Below are 15,000 nucleotides of genomic sequence, written 5' to 3'. Positions count from 1 at the left end.
CACGGCCTCGGCCCGCATGACATGCCACGGCCTCGGACCGCATGCCTTGCTACGGCGTCGCCCAACATGCCATGCCACGGCCTCGGCCCGCATGCCATGCCACGGCCTCGGCCCGCATGCCTTGCTACGGCGTCGCCCAACATGCCATGCCACGGCCTCGGCCCGCATGCCATGCCACGGCCTCGGCCCGCATGACATGCCACGGCCTCGGCCCGCATGCCTTGCTACGGCGTCGCCCAACATGCCATGCCACGGCCTCGGCCCGCATGCCTTGCCACCGCGTTGCCCAGCATGCCATGCCACCGCGTTGCCCGGCGTGCCATGCCTTAGCCTTGGCCAACATGTCGAGCCACGGCCTCGGCCCGCATGCCATGCCATGCCACGGCCCGCATGTCTTGCCACGGCGTTGCCAAACATGCCATGCCACGGCCTCGGCCCGCATGACGTGCCACGGCCTCGGCCCGCATGACATGCCACGGCCTCGGCCCGCATGCCTTGCTACGGCGTCGCCCAACATGCCTTGCCACGGCCTCGGCCCGCATGCCATGCCACGACCTCGGCCCGCATGACATGCCACGGCCTCGGCCCGCATGCCTTGCCACGACTTCGCCCAACTTGCCATGCCACGGCCTCGGCCCGCATGCCATGCCACGGCCTCGGCCCGCATGACATGCCACGGCCTCGGCCCGCATGCCTTGCTACAGCGTCGCCCAACATGCCATGCCACGGCCTCGGCCCGCATGCCATGCCACGGCCTCGGCCCGCATGACATGCCACGACCTCGGACCGCATGCCTTGCGACGGCGTCGCCCAACATGCCATGCAACGGCCTCGGCCTGCATGCCATGCCACGGCCTCGGCCCGCATGCCATGCCACGGCCTCGGCCCGTATGACATGCCACGGCCTCGGCCCGCATGCCTTGCTACGGCGTCGCCCAACATGCCTTGCCACGGCCTCGGCCCGCATGCCATGCCACGGCCTCGGCCCGCATGCCTTGCCACGACGTCGCCCAACTTGCCATGCCACGGCCTCGGCCCGCATGCCATGCCACGGCCTCGGCGCGCATGACATGCCACGGCCTCGGCCCGCATGCCTTGCTACGGCGTCGCCCAACATGCCATGCCACGGCCTCGGCCCGCATGCCATGCCACGGCCTCGGCCCGCATGACATGCCACGGCCTCGGACCGCATGCCTTGCTACGGCGTCGCCCAACATGCCATGCCACGGCCTCGGCCCGCATGCCATGCCACGGCCTCGGCCCGCATGCCTTGCTACGGCGTCGCCCAACATGCCATGCCACGGCCTCGGCCCGCATGTCATGCCACGGCCTCGGCCCGCATGACATGCCACGGCCTCGGCCCGCATGCCTTGCTACGGCGTCGCCCAACATGCCATGCCACGGCCTCGGCCCGCATGCCTTGCCACCGCGTTGCCCAGCATGCCATGCCACCGCGTTGCCCGGCGTGCCATGCCTTAGCCTTGGCCAACATGTCGAGCCACGGCCTCGGCCTGCATGCCATGCCATGCCACGGCCCGCATGTCTTGCCACGGCGTTGCCAAACATGCCATGCCACGGCCTCGGCCCGCATGACGTGCCACGGCCTCGGCCCGCATGACATGCCACGGCCTCGGCCCGCATGCCTTGCTACGGCGTCGCCCAACATGCCTTGCCACGGCCTCGGCCCGCATGCCATGCCACGGCCTCGGCCCGCATGACATGCCACGGCCTCGGCCCGCATGCCTTGCTACAGCGTCGCCCAACATGCCATGCCACGGCCTCGGCCCGCATGCCATGCCACGGCCTCGGCCCGCATGACATGCCACGGCCTCGGACCGCATGCCTTGCTACGGCGTCGCCCAACATGCCATGCCACGGCCTCGGCCCGCATGCCACGGCACGGCCTCGGCCCGCATGCCTTGCTACGGCGTCGCCCAACATGCCATGCCACGGCCTCGGCCTGCATGCCATGCCACGGCCTCGGCCCGCATGACATGCCACGGCCTCAGACCGCATGCCTTGCTACGGCGTCGCCCAACATGCCATGCCACGGCCTCGGCCCGCATGCCATGCCACGGCCTCGGCCCGCATGCCTTGCGACGGCGTCGCCCAACATGCCATGCCACGGCCTCGGCCCGCATGCCATGCCACGGCCTCGGCCCGCATGACATGCCACGGCCTCGGCCCGCATGCCTTGCGACGGCGTCGCCCAACATGCCTTGCCACGGCCTCGGCCCGCATGCCATGCCACGGCCTCGGCCCGCATGCCTTGCCACGACGTCGCCCAACTTGCCATGCCACGGCCTCGGCCCGCATGCCATGCCACGGCCTCGGCGCGCATGACATGCCACGGCCTCGGCCCGCATGCCTTGCTACGGCGTCGCCCAACATGCCATGCCACGGCCTCGGCCCGCATGCCATGCCACGGCCTCGGCCCGCATGCCATGCCACGGCCTCGGACCGCATGCCTTGCTACGGCGTCGCCCAACATGCCATGCCACGGCCTCGGCCCGCATGCCATGCCACGGCCTCGGCCCGCATGCCACGGCACGGCCTTGGCCCGCATGCCTTGCTACGGCGTCGCCCAACATGCCATGCCACGGCCTCGGCCCGCATGCCATGCCACGGCCTCGGCCCGCATGACATGCCACGGCCTCGGACCGCATGCCTTCCTACGGCGTCGCCCAACATGCCATGCCACGGCCTCGGCCCGCATGCCATGCCACGGCGTCGGCCGGCATGACATGCCACGGCCTCGGACCGCATGCCTTGCTACGGCGTCGCCCAACATGCCATGCCACAGCCTCGGCCCGCATGCCGTGCCACGGCCTCGGCCTCGGCCCGCATGCCTTGCTACGACGTTGGCCAACATGCCATGCCACGGCCCCGGCCCGCATGCCTTGCCACCGCGTTGCCCAGCATGCCATGCCACCGCGTTGCCCGGCGTGCCATGCCTTAGCCTTGGCCAACATGTCGTGCCACGGCCTCGGCCCGCATGCCATGCCATGCCACGGCCCTCATGCCTTGCGACGGCGTCGCCCAGCATGCCATGCCACGGCCTCTGCCCGCATGCCATGCCACGGCCTCGGCCCGCGTGACATGCCACGGCCTCGGCCCGCATGCCTTGCCACGACGTCGCCCAACTTGCCATGCCACGGCCTCGGCCCGCATGCCATGCCACGGCCTCGGCTCGCATGACATGCCACGGCCTCGGCCCGCATGCCTTGCTACGGCGTCGCCCAACATGCCATGCCACGGCCTCGGCCCGCATGCCAAGCCATGGCCTCGGCCCGCATGACATGCCACGGCCTCGGACCGCATGCCTTGCTACGGCGTCGCCCAACATGCCATGCCACGGCCCCGGCCCGCATGCCTTGCCACCGCGTTGCCCGGCGTGCCATGCCACCGCGTTGCCCGGCGTGCCATGCCTTAGCCTTGGCCAACATGTCGTGCCACGGCCTCGGCCCGCATGCCATGCCATGCCACGGCCCGCATGTCTTGCCACGGCGTTGCCAAACATGCCATGCCACGGCCTCGGCCCGCATGCCTTGCCACGGCCTCGGCCAACATGCCATGCCACGGCCTCGGCCCGCATGCCATGCCACGGCCTCGGCCCGCATGCCTTGCTACGGCGTCGCCCAACATGCCATGCCACGGCCTCGGCCCGCATGCCATGCCATGGCCTCGGCCCGCATGACATGCCACGGCCTCGGACCGCATGCCTTGCTACGGCGTCGCCCAACATGCCATGCCCCGGCCCCGGCCCGCATGCCTTGCCACCGCGTTGCCCGGCGTGCCATGCCACCGCGTTGCCTGGCGTGCCATGCCTTAGCCTTGGCCAACATGTCGTGCCACGGCCTCGGCCCGCATGCCATGCCATGCCACGGCCCGCATGTCTTGCCACGGCGTTGCCAAACATGCCATGCCATGCCACGGCCTCGGCCCGCATGCCTTGCCACGGCCTCGGCCAACATGCCATGCCACGGCCTCGGCCCGCATGCCATGCCACGGCCTCGGCCCGCATGACATGCCACGGCCTCGGCCCGCATGCCTTGCTACGGCGTCGCCCAACATGCCATGCCACGGCCTCGGCCCGCATGCCATGCCACGGCCTCGGCCCGCATGCCCTTCTACGGCGTTGCCCAACATGCCATGCCACGGCCTCGGCCCGCATGCCTTGCCACCGCGTTGCCCAGCATGCCATGCCACCGCGTTGCCCGGCGTGCCATGCCTTAGCCTTGGCCAACATGTCGTGCCACGGCCTCGGCCCGCATGCCATGCCACGGACGGCCTCGGCCCGCATGCCATGCCACGGCCTCGGCCCGCATGTCTTGCCACGGCGTTGCCCAACATGCCATGCCACGGCCTCGGCCCCCATGCCTTGCCACCGCGCTGCCCAGCATGCCAATGCACCGCGTTGCCCGGCGTGCCATGCCTTGGCCTTGGCCAACATGCCACGCCACGGCCCCGGCCCGCATGGCTTGCCAGGGCGTTGCCCAACATGCCTTGCCACGGCCTCGGCCCGCATGTCTTGCCACGGCGTTGCCCAACATGCCATGCCATGCCACGCCACGGCCTCGGCCCGCATGCCATGCCACGGCCTCGGCCCGCATGCCTTGCCACGGCCTCGGCCCGCATGCCATGCCACGGCCTCGGCCCGCATGCCATGCCAAGGCCTCGGCCCGCATGCCTTGCCACGGCGTTGCCCAGCATGCCATGCCACCGCGTTGCCCAGCGGGCCGTGCCGCGGCCTCGGCCCGCATGCCTTGCGACTGCCTTGGCCAGCGTGCCATGCCACAGCGTGCCATGCCTTAGCCTTGGCCAACATGCCATGCCACTGCCTTGGCCAGCATGTCGTGCCACCGCCACGGCCAGCATGCCATGCCGGTCCGTTGCCCAGCATGCCACGGCCGTGGCGGCATGGCAAGCCACGGCCTCGGCCAGCATGCCATGCCACGGCCTCGGCCAGCATGCCATGGCACTGTCTTGGTCAGCATGCCATGCCATGGCACCGCCTTGTCCAGCACGCCGTGCCGCAGCGTTGGCCAGCATGCCTTGGCCGGCATGCCATGCCAATGCCTTGGGCCAACATGGCGTGCCACGGGCTGGGTCATGCCGGTCCGTTGCCCGGCATGCCACGGCCGTGGCGGCATGGCAAGCCACGGCCTCGGCCAGCATGCCATGCCCCGGCCTCGCCCAGCATGCCATGGCACGGTCTTGGTCAGCATGCCATGCCATGGCACCGCCTTGTGCAGCGTTGGCCAGCATGCCTTGGCCGGCATGCCATGCCAATGCCTTGGGCCAACATGGCGTGCCACGGGCTGGGCGAGCACGGCATGCCACGGGCTGGGCGAGCATGCCACGCCACGGCCTTGGCTAGCAGCAAGGCATGCCACGGCCTCGGCGAGCATGCCATGCCATGCCAAGGCCAAGGCCAAAGCCAAGGCCAAGGCAGTGGGCAAGGCCAAGTCCCTGTGCAAGGCATGGCCAAGGCCAAGGCCAAGGCCATGGCGTGCCACCGCCTCGATCGATCTTTTTGAACATGATTCTTTTATAATCTTACCCAAACCGTGCAACACAATTAAAAATGCACTACAATCAATTTTAAATGTCATTCCCTATTTTTTTGCAATTTTTCTGAAGCTTTTCGAATTTTTAAAGCCCTTATTTGGCATAAAAAAATCAAAATAAAATAAAAAAAATGAAAAAAATAATTTAATAATTTCTATAATTACTAGTGAATCATCCTTTAATTATGGGAATTTTTCCATAATTTTTGACCATTTTTATTAATTTTTATTATTTTTTAAGTATTAATATCGAAATAAATTAAAATAAAATATTTTCTGTAAAAAAATATTTTTTTTAATTTTTTTTATGGTGTATTAAATTATTTCCTACAACTTTCATGTTGAAAGTTTTGGCAAAAAACCATTACTTTTTAAAAAAACCCCATTATGACTCCTCGAACATGCTTGATGTTTCCTCCTGCCAGATTGAAAAGGGCTTAACAGGCTATTATAAGGGGGGGGCACCTCCCTTGCCCAGGGCAAGGCAGTGGCAGGTACGCCCCATGTTGGGCGCGGCCTGGGCTGCGGCCTTGGGTTACATGCACTGCGGCTCGACCGCGGCCTGGGCTGCGGCCTGGGGCGGCTCGGCCGCGGCCTTGGGCGGCCTGGACCGCGGCCTTGGGCGGCCTTGGGCGGCCTTGCGCGGCCTGGGCGCGGCCTTGGGCGGCCTGGGCGCGGCCTGGGCGCGGCCTTGCGCGGCCTGGGCGCGGCCTTGCGCGGCCTTGGGCGGCCTGGGCGCGGCCTTGCGCGGCCTGGGCGCGGCCTTGGGCAGCATGGCGTGGCATGCGCGCGGGCGTGGGCGGCCTGGCATGCGCGCGGCATGGGCAGCACGGCATGGCATGCGCACGGCCTGGGCGGCCTGGCATGCAGCCGGCCTGGCATGCCCGCGGCGTGGGCAGCACGGCATGGCATGCGCACGGCCTGGGCGGCCTGGCATGCAGCTGGCCTGGCATGCCCGCGGCGTGGGCAGCACGGCATGGCATGCGCACGGCCTGGGCGGCCTGGCATGCAGCCGGCCTGGGCAGCACGGCATGGCATGCGCACGGCCTGGGCGGCCTGGCATGCGGCCGGCCAGGGCAGCCTGGCCTGGCATGCCAGCGGCGTGGGCAGCGTGGCCTGTGCGAATACCGCGCGCGTGGTCTTTTGACCACGGTGCGCGTGTTGCGCGCATGGTCGCGCACGCCTTTGCACGACTTCGCACGCAACGCACGTCTAGTGATAAGAACCGCAGCCAAGGCAGCCCAGCCCCAAGGCCAAGGCCAGCAGCATGGCATGCCACGGCGAAGGCAGCCCAGCCAAAGCCAGCAGCATGCCATGCCACGGCCAAGGCAGCCCAGCCAAAGCCAGCAGCATGCCATGCCAAGGCCAAGGCCAGCAGCATGCGATGCCACGGGCATGGCAGGCCAGCAAAAGCCAGCAGCATGCCATGCCAAGGCCTAGGCCAGCAGCATGCCATGCCACGGCAAGCCAGGCAAGCCAAAGCCAGCAGCATGCCATGCCAAGGCCAAGGCCAGCAGCATGCCATGCCACGGCCAAGGCAGCCCAGCCAAAGCCAGCAGCATGCCATGCCAAGGCCAAGGCCAGCAGCATGCCATGCCACGGCCAAGGCAGCCCAGCCAAAGCCAGCAGCATGCCATGCCAAGGCCAAGGCCTGCAGCATGCCATGCCACGGCCAAGGCAGCCCAGCCAAAGCCAGCAGCATGCCATGCCAAGGCCTAGGCCAGCAGCATGCCATGCCACGGCCAAGGCAGGCCAGCCAAAGCCAGCAGCATGCCATGCCAAGGCCTAGGCCAGCAGCATGCCATGCCTCGGCCAAGGCAGGCCAGCCAAAGCCAGCAGCATGCCATGCCAAGGCCTAGGCCAGCAGCATGCCATGCCACGGCCAAGGTAGGCCAGCCAAAGCCAGCAGCATGCCATGCCAAGGCCAAGGCCAGCAGCATGCCATGCCACGGCCAAGGCAGGCCAGCCAAAGCCAGCAGCATGCCAGGCCAAGGCCTAGGCCAGCAGCATGCCATGCCACGGCCAAGGCAGGCCAGCCAAAGCCAGCAGCATGCCATGCCAAGGCCTAGGCCAGCAGCATGCCATGCCACGGCCAAGGCAGCCCAGCCAAAGCCAGCAGCATGCCAGGCCAAGGCCAAGGCCAGCAGCATGCCATGCCACGGCCAAGGCAGCCCAGCCAAAGCCAGCAGCATGCCATGCCATGGCCTAGGCCAGCAGCATGCCATGCCACGGCCAAGGCAGGCCAGCCAAAGCCAGCAGCAGGCCATGCCAACGCCAAGGCCAGCAGCATGCCATGCCACGGCCAAGGCAGCCCAGCCAAAGCCAGCAGCACGCCATGCCAAGGCCTAGGCCAGCAGCATGCCATGCCACGGCCAAGGCAGCCCAGCCAAAGCCAGCAGCATGCCAGGCCAAGGCCAAGGCCAGCAGCATGCCATGCCACGGCCAAGGCAGCCCAGCCAAAGCCAGCAGCATGCCATGCCATGGCCTAGGCCAGCAGCATGCCATGCCACGGCCAAGGCAGGCCAGCCAAAGCCAGCAGCAGGCCATGCCAACGCCAAGGCCAGCAGCATGCCATGCCACGGCCAAGGCAGCCCAGCCAAAGCCAGCAGCACGCCATGCCAAGGCCTAGGCCAGCAGCATGCCATGCCACGGCCAAGGCAGCCCAGCCAAAGCCAGCAGCATGCCATCTCAAGGCCAAGGCCAGCAGCATGCCATGCCACGGCCAAGGCAGCCCAGCCAAAGCCAGCAGCATGCCATGCCATGGCCTAGGCCAGCAGCATGCCATGCCACGGCCAAGGCAGCCCAGCCAAAGCCAGCAGCATGCCATGCCAAGGCCTAGGCCAGCAGCATGCCATGCCACGGCCAAGGTAGGCCAGCCAAAGCCAGCAGCATGCCATGCCAAGGCCAAGGCCAGCAGCATGCCATGCCACGGCCAAGGCAGCCCTGCCAAAACCAGCAGCATGCCATGCCAAGGCCAAGGCCAGCAGCATGCCATGCCACGGCCAAGGCTGCCAGCCAAAGCCAGCAGCATGCCATGGAAAGGCCTAGGCCAGCAGCATGCCATGCCACGGCCAAGGCAGCCCAGCCAAAGCCAGCAGCATGCCATGCCAAGGCCAAGGCCAGCAGCATGCCATGCCACGGCCAAGGCAGCCCAGCCAAAGCCAGCAGCATGCCATGCCAAGGCCAAGGCCAGCAGCATGCCATGCCACGGCCAAGGCTGCCAGCCAAAGCCAGCAGCATGCCATGCCAAGGCCTAGGCCAGCAGCATGCCATGCCAAGGCCTAGGCCAGCAGCATGCCATGCCACGGCCAAGGCAGCCCAGCCAAAGCCAGCAGCATGCCATTCCAAGGCCTAGGCCAGCAGCATGCCATGCCTCGGCCAAGGCAGGCCAGCCAAAGCCAGCAGCATGCCATGCCAAGGCCTAGGCCACCAGCATGCCATGCCACGGCCAAGGCAGGCCAGCCAAAGCCAGCAGCATGCCATGCCAAGGCCAAGGCCAGCAGCATGCCAGGCCAAGGCCTAGGCCAGCAGCATGCCATGCCACGGCCAAGGCAGGCCAGCCAAAGCCAGCAGCATGCCATGCCAAGGCCTAGGCCAGCAGCATGCCATGCCACGGCCAAGGCAGCCCAGCCAAAGCCAGCAGCATGCCAGGCCAAGGCCAAGGCCAGCAGCATGCCATGCCACGGCCAAGGCAGCCCAGCCAAAGCCAGCAGCATGCCATGCCATGGCCTAGGCCAGCAGCATGCCATGCCACGGCCAAGGCAGGCCAGCCAAAGCCAGCAGCATGCCATGCCAACGCCAAGGCCAGCAGCATGCCATGCCACGGCCAATGCAGCCCAGCCAAAGCCAGCAGCACGCCATGCCAAGGCCTAGGCCAGCAGCATGCCATGCCACGGCCAAGGCAGCCCAGCCAAAGCCAGCAGCATGCCATATCAAGGCCAAGGCCAGCAGCATGCCATGCCACGGCCAAGGCAGCCCAGCCAAAGCCAGCAGCATGCCATGCCATGGCCTAGGCTAGCAGCATGCCATGCCACGGCCAAGGCAGCCCAGCCAAAGCCAGCAGCATGCCATGCCAAGGCCTAGGCCAGCAGCATGCCATGCCACGGCCAAGGTAGGCCAGCCAAAGCCAGCAGCATGCCATGCCAAGGCCAAGGCCAGCAGCATGCCATGCCACGGCCAAGGCAGCCCTGCCAAAGCCAGCAGCATGCCATGCCAAGGCCAAGGCCAGCAGCATGCCATGCCACGGCCAAGGCTGCCAGCCAAAGCCAGCAGCATGCCATGCCAAGGCCTAGGCCAGCAGCATGCCATGCCACGGCCAAGGCAGGCCAGCCAAAGCCAGCAGCATGCCATGCCAAGGCCAAGGCCAGCAGCATGCCATGCCACGGCCAAGGCAGCCCAGCCAAAGCCAGCAGCATGCCATGCCAAGGCCAAGCCCAGCAGCATGCCATGCCACGGCCAAGGCTGCCAGCCAAAGCCAGCAGCATGCCATGCCAAGGCCTAGGCCAGCAGCATGCCATGCCAAGGCCTAGGCCAGCAGCATGCCATGCCACGGCCAAGGCAGCCCAGCCAAAGCCAGCAGCATGCCATGCCAAGGCCTAGGCCAGCAGCATGCCATGCCACGGCCAAGGCAGCCCAGCCAAAGCCAGCAGCATGCCATGCCAAGGCCAAGGCCAGCAGCATGCCATGCCACGGCCAAGGCAGCCCAGCCAAAGCCAGCAGCATGCCATGCCAAGGCCTAGGCCAGCAGCATGCCATGCCACGGCCAAGGCAGCCCAGCCAAAGCCAGCAGCATGCCATGCCAAGGCCAAGGCCAGCAGCATGCCATGCCAAGGCCAGCAGCATGCCATGCCACGGCCAAGGCAGCCCAGCCAAAGCCAGCAGCATGCCATGCCAAGGCCAAGGCCAGCAGCAGGCCATGCCACGGCCAAGGCAGGCCAGCCAAAGCCAGCAGCATGCCATGCCAAGGCCAAGGCCAGCAGCATGCCATGCCACGGCCAAGGCAGCCCAGCCAAAGCCAGCAGCATGCCATGCCAAGGCCTAGGCCAGCAGAATGCCATGCCACGGCCAAGGCAGCCCAGCCAAAGCCAGCAGCATGCCATGCCAAGGCCAAGGCCAGCAGCATGCCATGCCAAGGCCAGCAGCATGCCATGCCACGGCCAAGGCAGCCCAGCCAAAGCCAGCAGCATGCCATGCCAAGGCCAAGGCCAGCAGCATGCCATGCCACGGCCAAGGCAGCCCAGCCAAAGCCAGCAGCATGCCATGCCAAGGCCTAGGCCAGCAGCATGCCATGCCACGGCCAAGGCAGGCCAGCCAAAGCCAGCAGCATGCCATGCCAAGGCCAAGGCCAGCAGCATGCCATGCCACGGCCAAGGCAGCCCAGCCAAAGCCAGCAGCATGCCATGCCAAGGCCTAGGCCAGCAGCATGCCATGCCACGGCCAAGGCAGCCCAGCCAAAGCCAGCAGCATCCCATGCCAAGGCCTAGGCCAGCAGCATGCCATGCCACGGCCAAGGCAGGCCAGCCAAAGCCAGCAGCATGCCATGCCAAGGCCTAGGCCACCAGCATGCCATGCCACGGCCAAGGCAGGCCAGCCAAAGCCAGCTGCATGCCATGCCAAGGCCTAGGCCACCAGCATGCCATGCCACGGCCAAGGCAGGCCAGCCAAAGCCAGCAGCATGCCATGCCAAGGCCAAGGCCAGCAGCATGCCATGCCACGGCCAAGGCAGCCCAGCCAAAGCCAGCAGCATGCCATGCCAAGGCCTAGGCCAGCAGCATGCCATGCCACGGCCAAGGCAGCCCAGCCAAAGCCAGCAGCATGCCATGCCAAGGCCTAGGCCAGCAGCATGCCATGCCACGGCCAAGGCAGCCCAGCCAAAGCCAGCAGCATGCCATGCCAAGGCCTAGGCCAGCAGCATGCCATGCCACGGCCAAGGCAGCCCAGCCAAAGCCAGCAGCATGCCATGCCAAGGCCAAGGCCAGCAGCATGCCATGCCACGGCCAAGGCAGCCCAGCCAAAGCCAGCAGCATGCCATGCCATGGCCTAGGCCAGCAGCATGCCATGCCACGGCCAAGGCAGGCCAGCCAAAGCCAGCAGCATGCCATGCCAACGCCAAGGCCAGCAGCATGCCATGCCACGGCCAAGGCAGCCCAGCCAAAGCCAGCAGCATGCCATGCCAAGGCCTAGGCCAGCAGCATGCCATGCCACGGCCAAGGCAGCCCAGCCAAAGCCAGCAGCATGCCATATCAAGGCCAAGGCCAGCAGCATGCCATGCCACGGCCAAGGCAGCCAGCCAAAGCCAGCAGCATGCCATGCCATGGCCTAGGCCAGCAGCATGCCATGCCACGGCCAAGGCAGGCCAGCCAAAGCCAGCAGCATGCCATGCCAAGGCCTAGGCCAGCAGCATGCCATGCCACGGCCAAGGCAGGCCAGCCAAAGCCAGCAGCATGCCATGCCAAGGCCAAGGCCAGCAGCATGCCATGCCACGGCCAAGGCAGCCCTGCCAAAGCCAGCAGCATGCCATGCCAAGGCCAAGGCCAGCAGCATGCCATGCCACGGCCAAGGCTGCCAGCCAAAGCCAGCAGCATGCCATGCCAAGGCCTAGGCCAGCAGCATGCCATGCCACGGCCAAGGCAGGCCAGCCAAAGCCAGCAGCATGCCATGCCAAGGCCAAGGCCAGCAGCATGCCATGCCACGGCCAAGGCAGCCCAGCCAAAGCCAGCAGCATGCCATGCCAAGGCCAAGGCCAGCAACATGCCATGCCAAGGCCAAGGCCAGCAGCATGCCATGCCACGGCCAAGGCTGCCAGCCAAAGCCAGCAGCATGCCATGCCAAGGCCTAGGCCAGCAGCATGCCATGCCAAGGCCTAGGCCAGCAGCTTGCCATGCCACGGCCAAGGCAGCCCAGCCAAAGCCAGCAGCATGCCATGCCAAGGCCTAGGCCAGCAGCATGCCATGCCACGGCCAAGGCAGCCCAGCCAAAGCCGGCAGCATGCCATGCCAAGGCCAAGGCCAGCAGCATGCCATGCCACGGCCAAGGCAGCCCAGCCAAAGCCAGCAGCATGCCATGCCAAGGCCAAGGCCAAGGCCAGCAGCATGCCATGCCACGGCCAAGGCCAAGGCCAAGGCAGCCCATCCAAAGCCAGCAACATTCCATGGCAAGGCCAACGCAGCCCAGCCAAAGCCGGCGGCATGCCATGCCAAGGCCAAGGCCAGCCGCATGTCTTGCCACGGCCTTGTCCCGCAGCGTGGCGTGCCTTGGCCTTGGGCTAGAACATCGCATGCCACGCCCTTGGCAAGCAATCCTGTCCCTCGTGTAATTGCCATTTGGTTTGGCTTTGACTTACGTATATGTTGCCCTGCGAAATGCTTGTCCCTCGGGTAATAGCCGTTTGGTTGCCTTTGACTTGCGAACACGTTGCTAGTGCTTTCCCCAGTGGAAGCTTGTTGGGAAAAGTATGTCCCTCGGAAGTTGCCTGTTGCGTTTGTTATTTGCATTCTCGAGCTATCCGATGCTTGCTGGGTTTCTCTAAGAGTTTTTGCACGTTCGTCGGCTTTTTAATTATTTATTTACTCATAAAAATTATAATAAAATAAATTAAAAATAAAAAAATAATTAAAAAAATTACTATAATTACTAGTGCCTCATCTTATAATTGTTGGAATTTTTCTAGAATTTTTTGAGTATTTTTAGTAATTTTTATTATTTTTTAAGTATTAAAATTGAAATAAATTAAAATAAAATATTCCGGTGGCCAAATATTTTTTTATAATTTTTTTTATGGTGTATTAAATTATTTCATACAACTTTCATGTTGAAAGTTTTGGCAAAAAACCATTACTTTTTAAAAAAACCCCATTATGACTCCTCGAACATGCTTGATGTTTCCTCCTGCCAGATTGAAAAGGGCTTAACAGGCTATTATAAGGGGGGGGCACCTCCCTTAAGGCTGGCCAGCATGGCCAGGCCACAGGCCACGCCTATGCCTAGGCGGGCGCTTGGCACATGCCATCGCTTGGCTTGTGGCATTGGCTTGTGGCATCGAAACTACATAGCCAAGCACGGGATGCGTCGAGTGGCGGCCCGCGGCGGTGGCGGTGGCACGTTGGCCTAGGCCAGCATGCCATGCCACAGCCTTGGCCAGCAACATGGCATGCCAAAGCCTTGGCCAGCAGCATGCCATGCCCTGGCCTTGGCAAGCATGTCATGCCCCGGCCTTGGCCAGCAGCATGCCATGCCACGGCCTTGGCCAGCAGCATGCCATGCCCCGGCCTTGGCCAGCAGCATGCCATGCCCCGGCCTTGGCCAGCATGTCATGCCACGGCCTTGGCCAGCAGCATGCCATGCCACAGCCTTGGCCAGCAGCATGCCATGCCACAGCCTTGGCCAGCAACATGGCATGCCAAAGCCTTGGCCAGCAGCACGCCATGCCCCGGCCTTGGCAAGCTTGTCATGCCACGGCCTTGGCCAGCAGCGTGCTATGCCCCGGCCTTGGCCAGCAGCGTGCCATGCCACGACCTTGGCAAGCAGCTTGCCATGCCCCGGCCTTGGCCAGCATGTCATGCCACGGCCTTGGCCAGCAGCATGCCATGCCACGGCCTTGGCCAGCAACATGGCATGCCGCGGCCTTGGCCGGCAGCATGGCAAGCCCAAGCCTTGGTCGGCAGCAGCATGCCATGCCAACGCCTTGGCCAGCAGCATGCCTTGCCACGGCCTCGTCCAGCAGCATGGCATGCCACGCCACGGCCTCGGCCATCAGCATGCCTTGCCACGGCCTCGGCCATCAGCATGCCTTGCCACGGCCTTGTCCAGCAGCATGGCATGCCCGGCCTTGGCCAGCAGCATGTCATGCCACGGCCTTGGCAAGCATGCCATGTCCCTCGGGTAATTGTACAAGTTGCCTTGCGAAATGCATGTCCCTCGGTTAAATTGCCATTTGGTTGGCTTTGGCGTGCGAACGAGTTGCCTGTGCTTTCCTTGTGGAAGCTTGTTGCGAGAAGTATGTCCCTCGAAAGTTGCCTGTTGCGTTTGTTATTTGCATTCGCGCTAACCGGTGCTTGCTCGGCCTCTCTAAATGTTTTCGCGCGTTCGTCGGGCTTCTTGGTCCTTCGGGGGGTGATTCGTTTTGGGGGGCTGGTGCACAGTGTACGTCGTGGCGCGTGAGTTGTGTTCGGTTTGTGCGAGTTGGACGGATCCCTGCCTGTGCAGCGAACTCCACTGGTGCATTCCTCCATGTCCCTCGGGTTGTCTTCGACTCGCCTTCGGGTTGCTTGCGCTTCCCTAGTTGAAGGTGCCTTGCGAAAAGCGTGTCCCTCGGGTAATTGCCATTTGGTTGGCTTTGACGTTCGAACGAGTTGCCTATGCTTTCCTAGTGGAAGCTTGTTGCGAAAAGTATGTCCCTCGAAAGTTGCCTGTTGCGTTTGTTATTTGCATT

The sequence above is a fragment of the Camellia sinensis genome, chromosome 12 (genome assembly GCF_055761805.1).
Source record: "Camellia sinensis isolate YWXY chromosome 12, ASM5576180v1, whole genome shotgun sequence".
Lineage (NCBI taxonomy): Eukaryota > Viridiplantae > Streptophyta > Magnoliopsida > Ericales > Theaceae > Camellia > Camellia sinensis.
Note: the sequence above shows the minus strand (reverse complement) of the source record.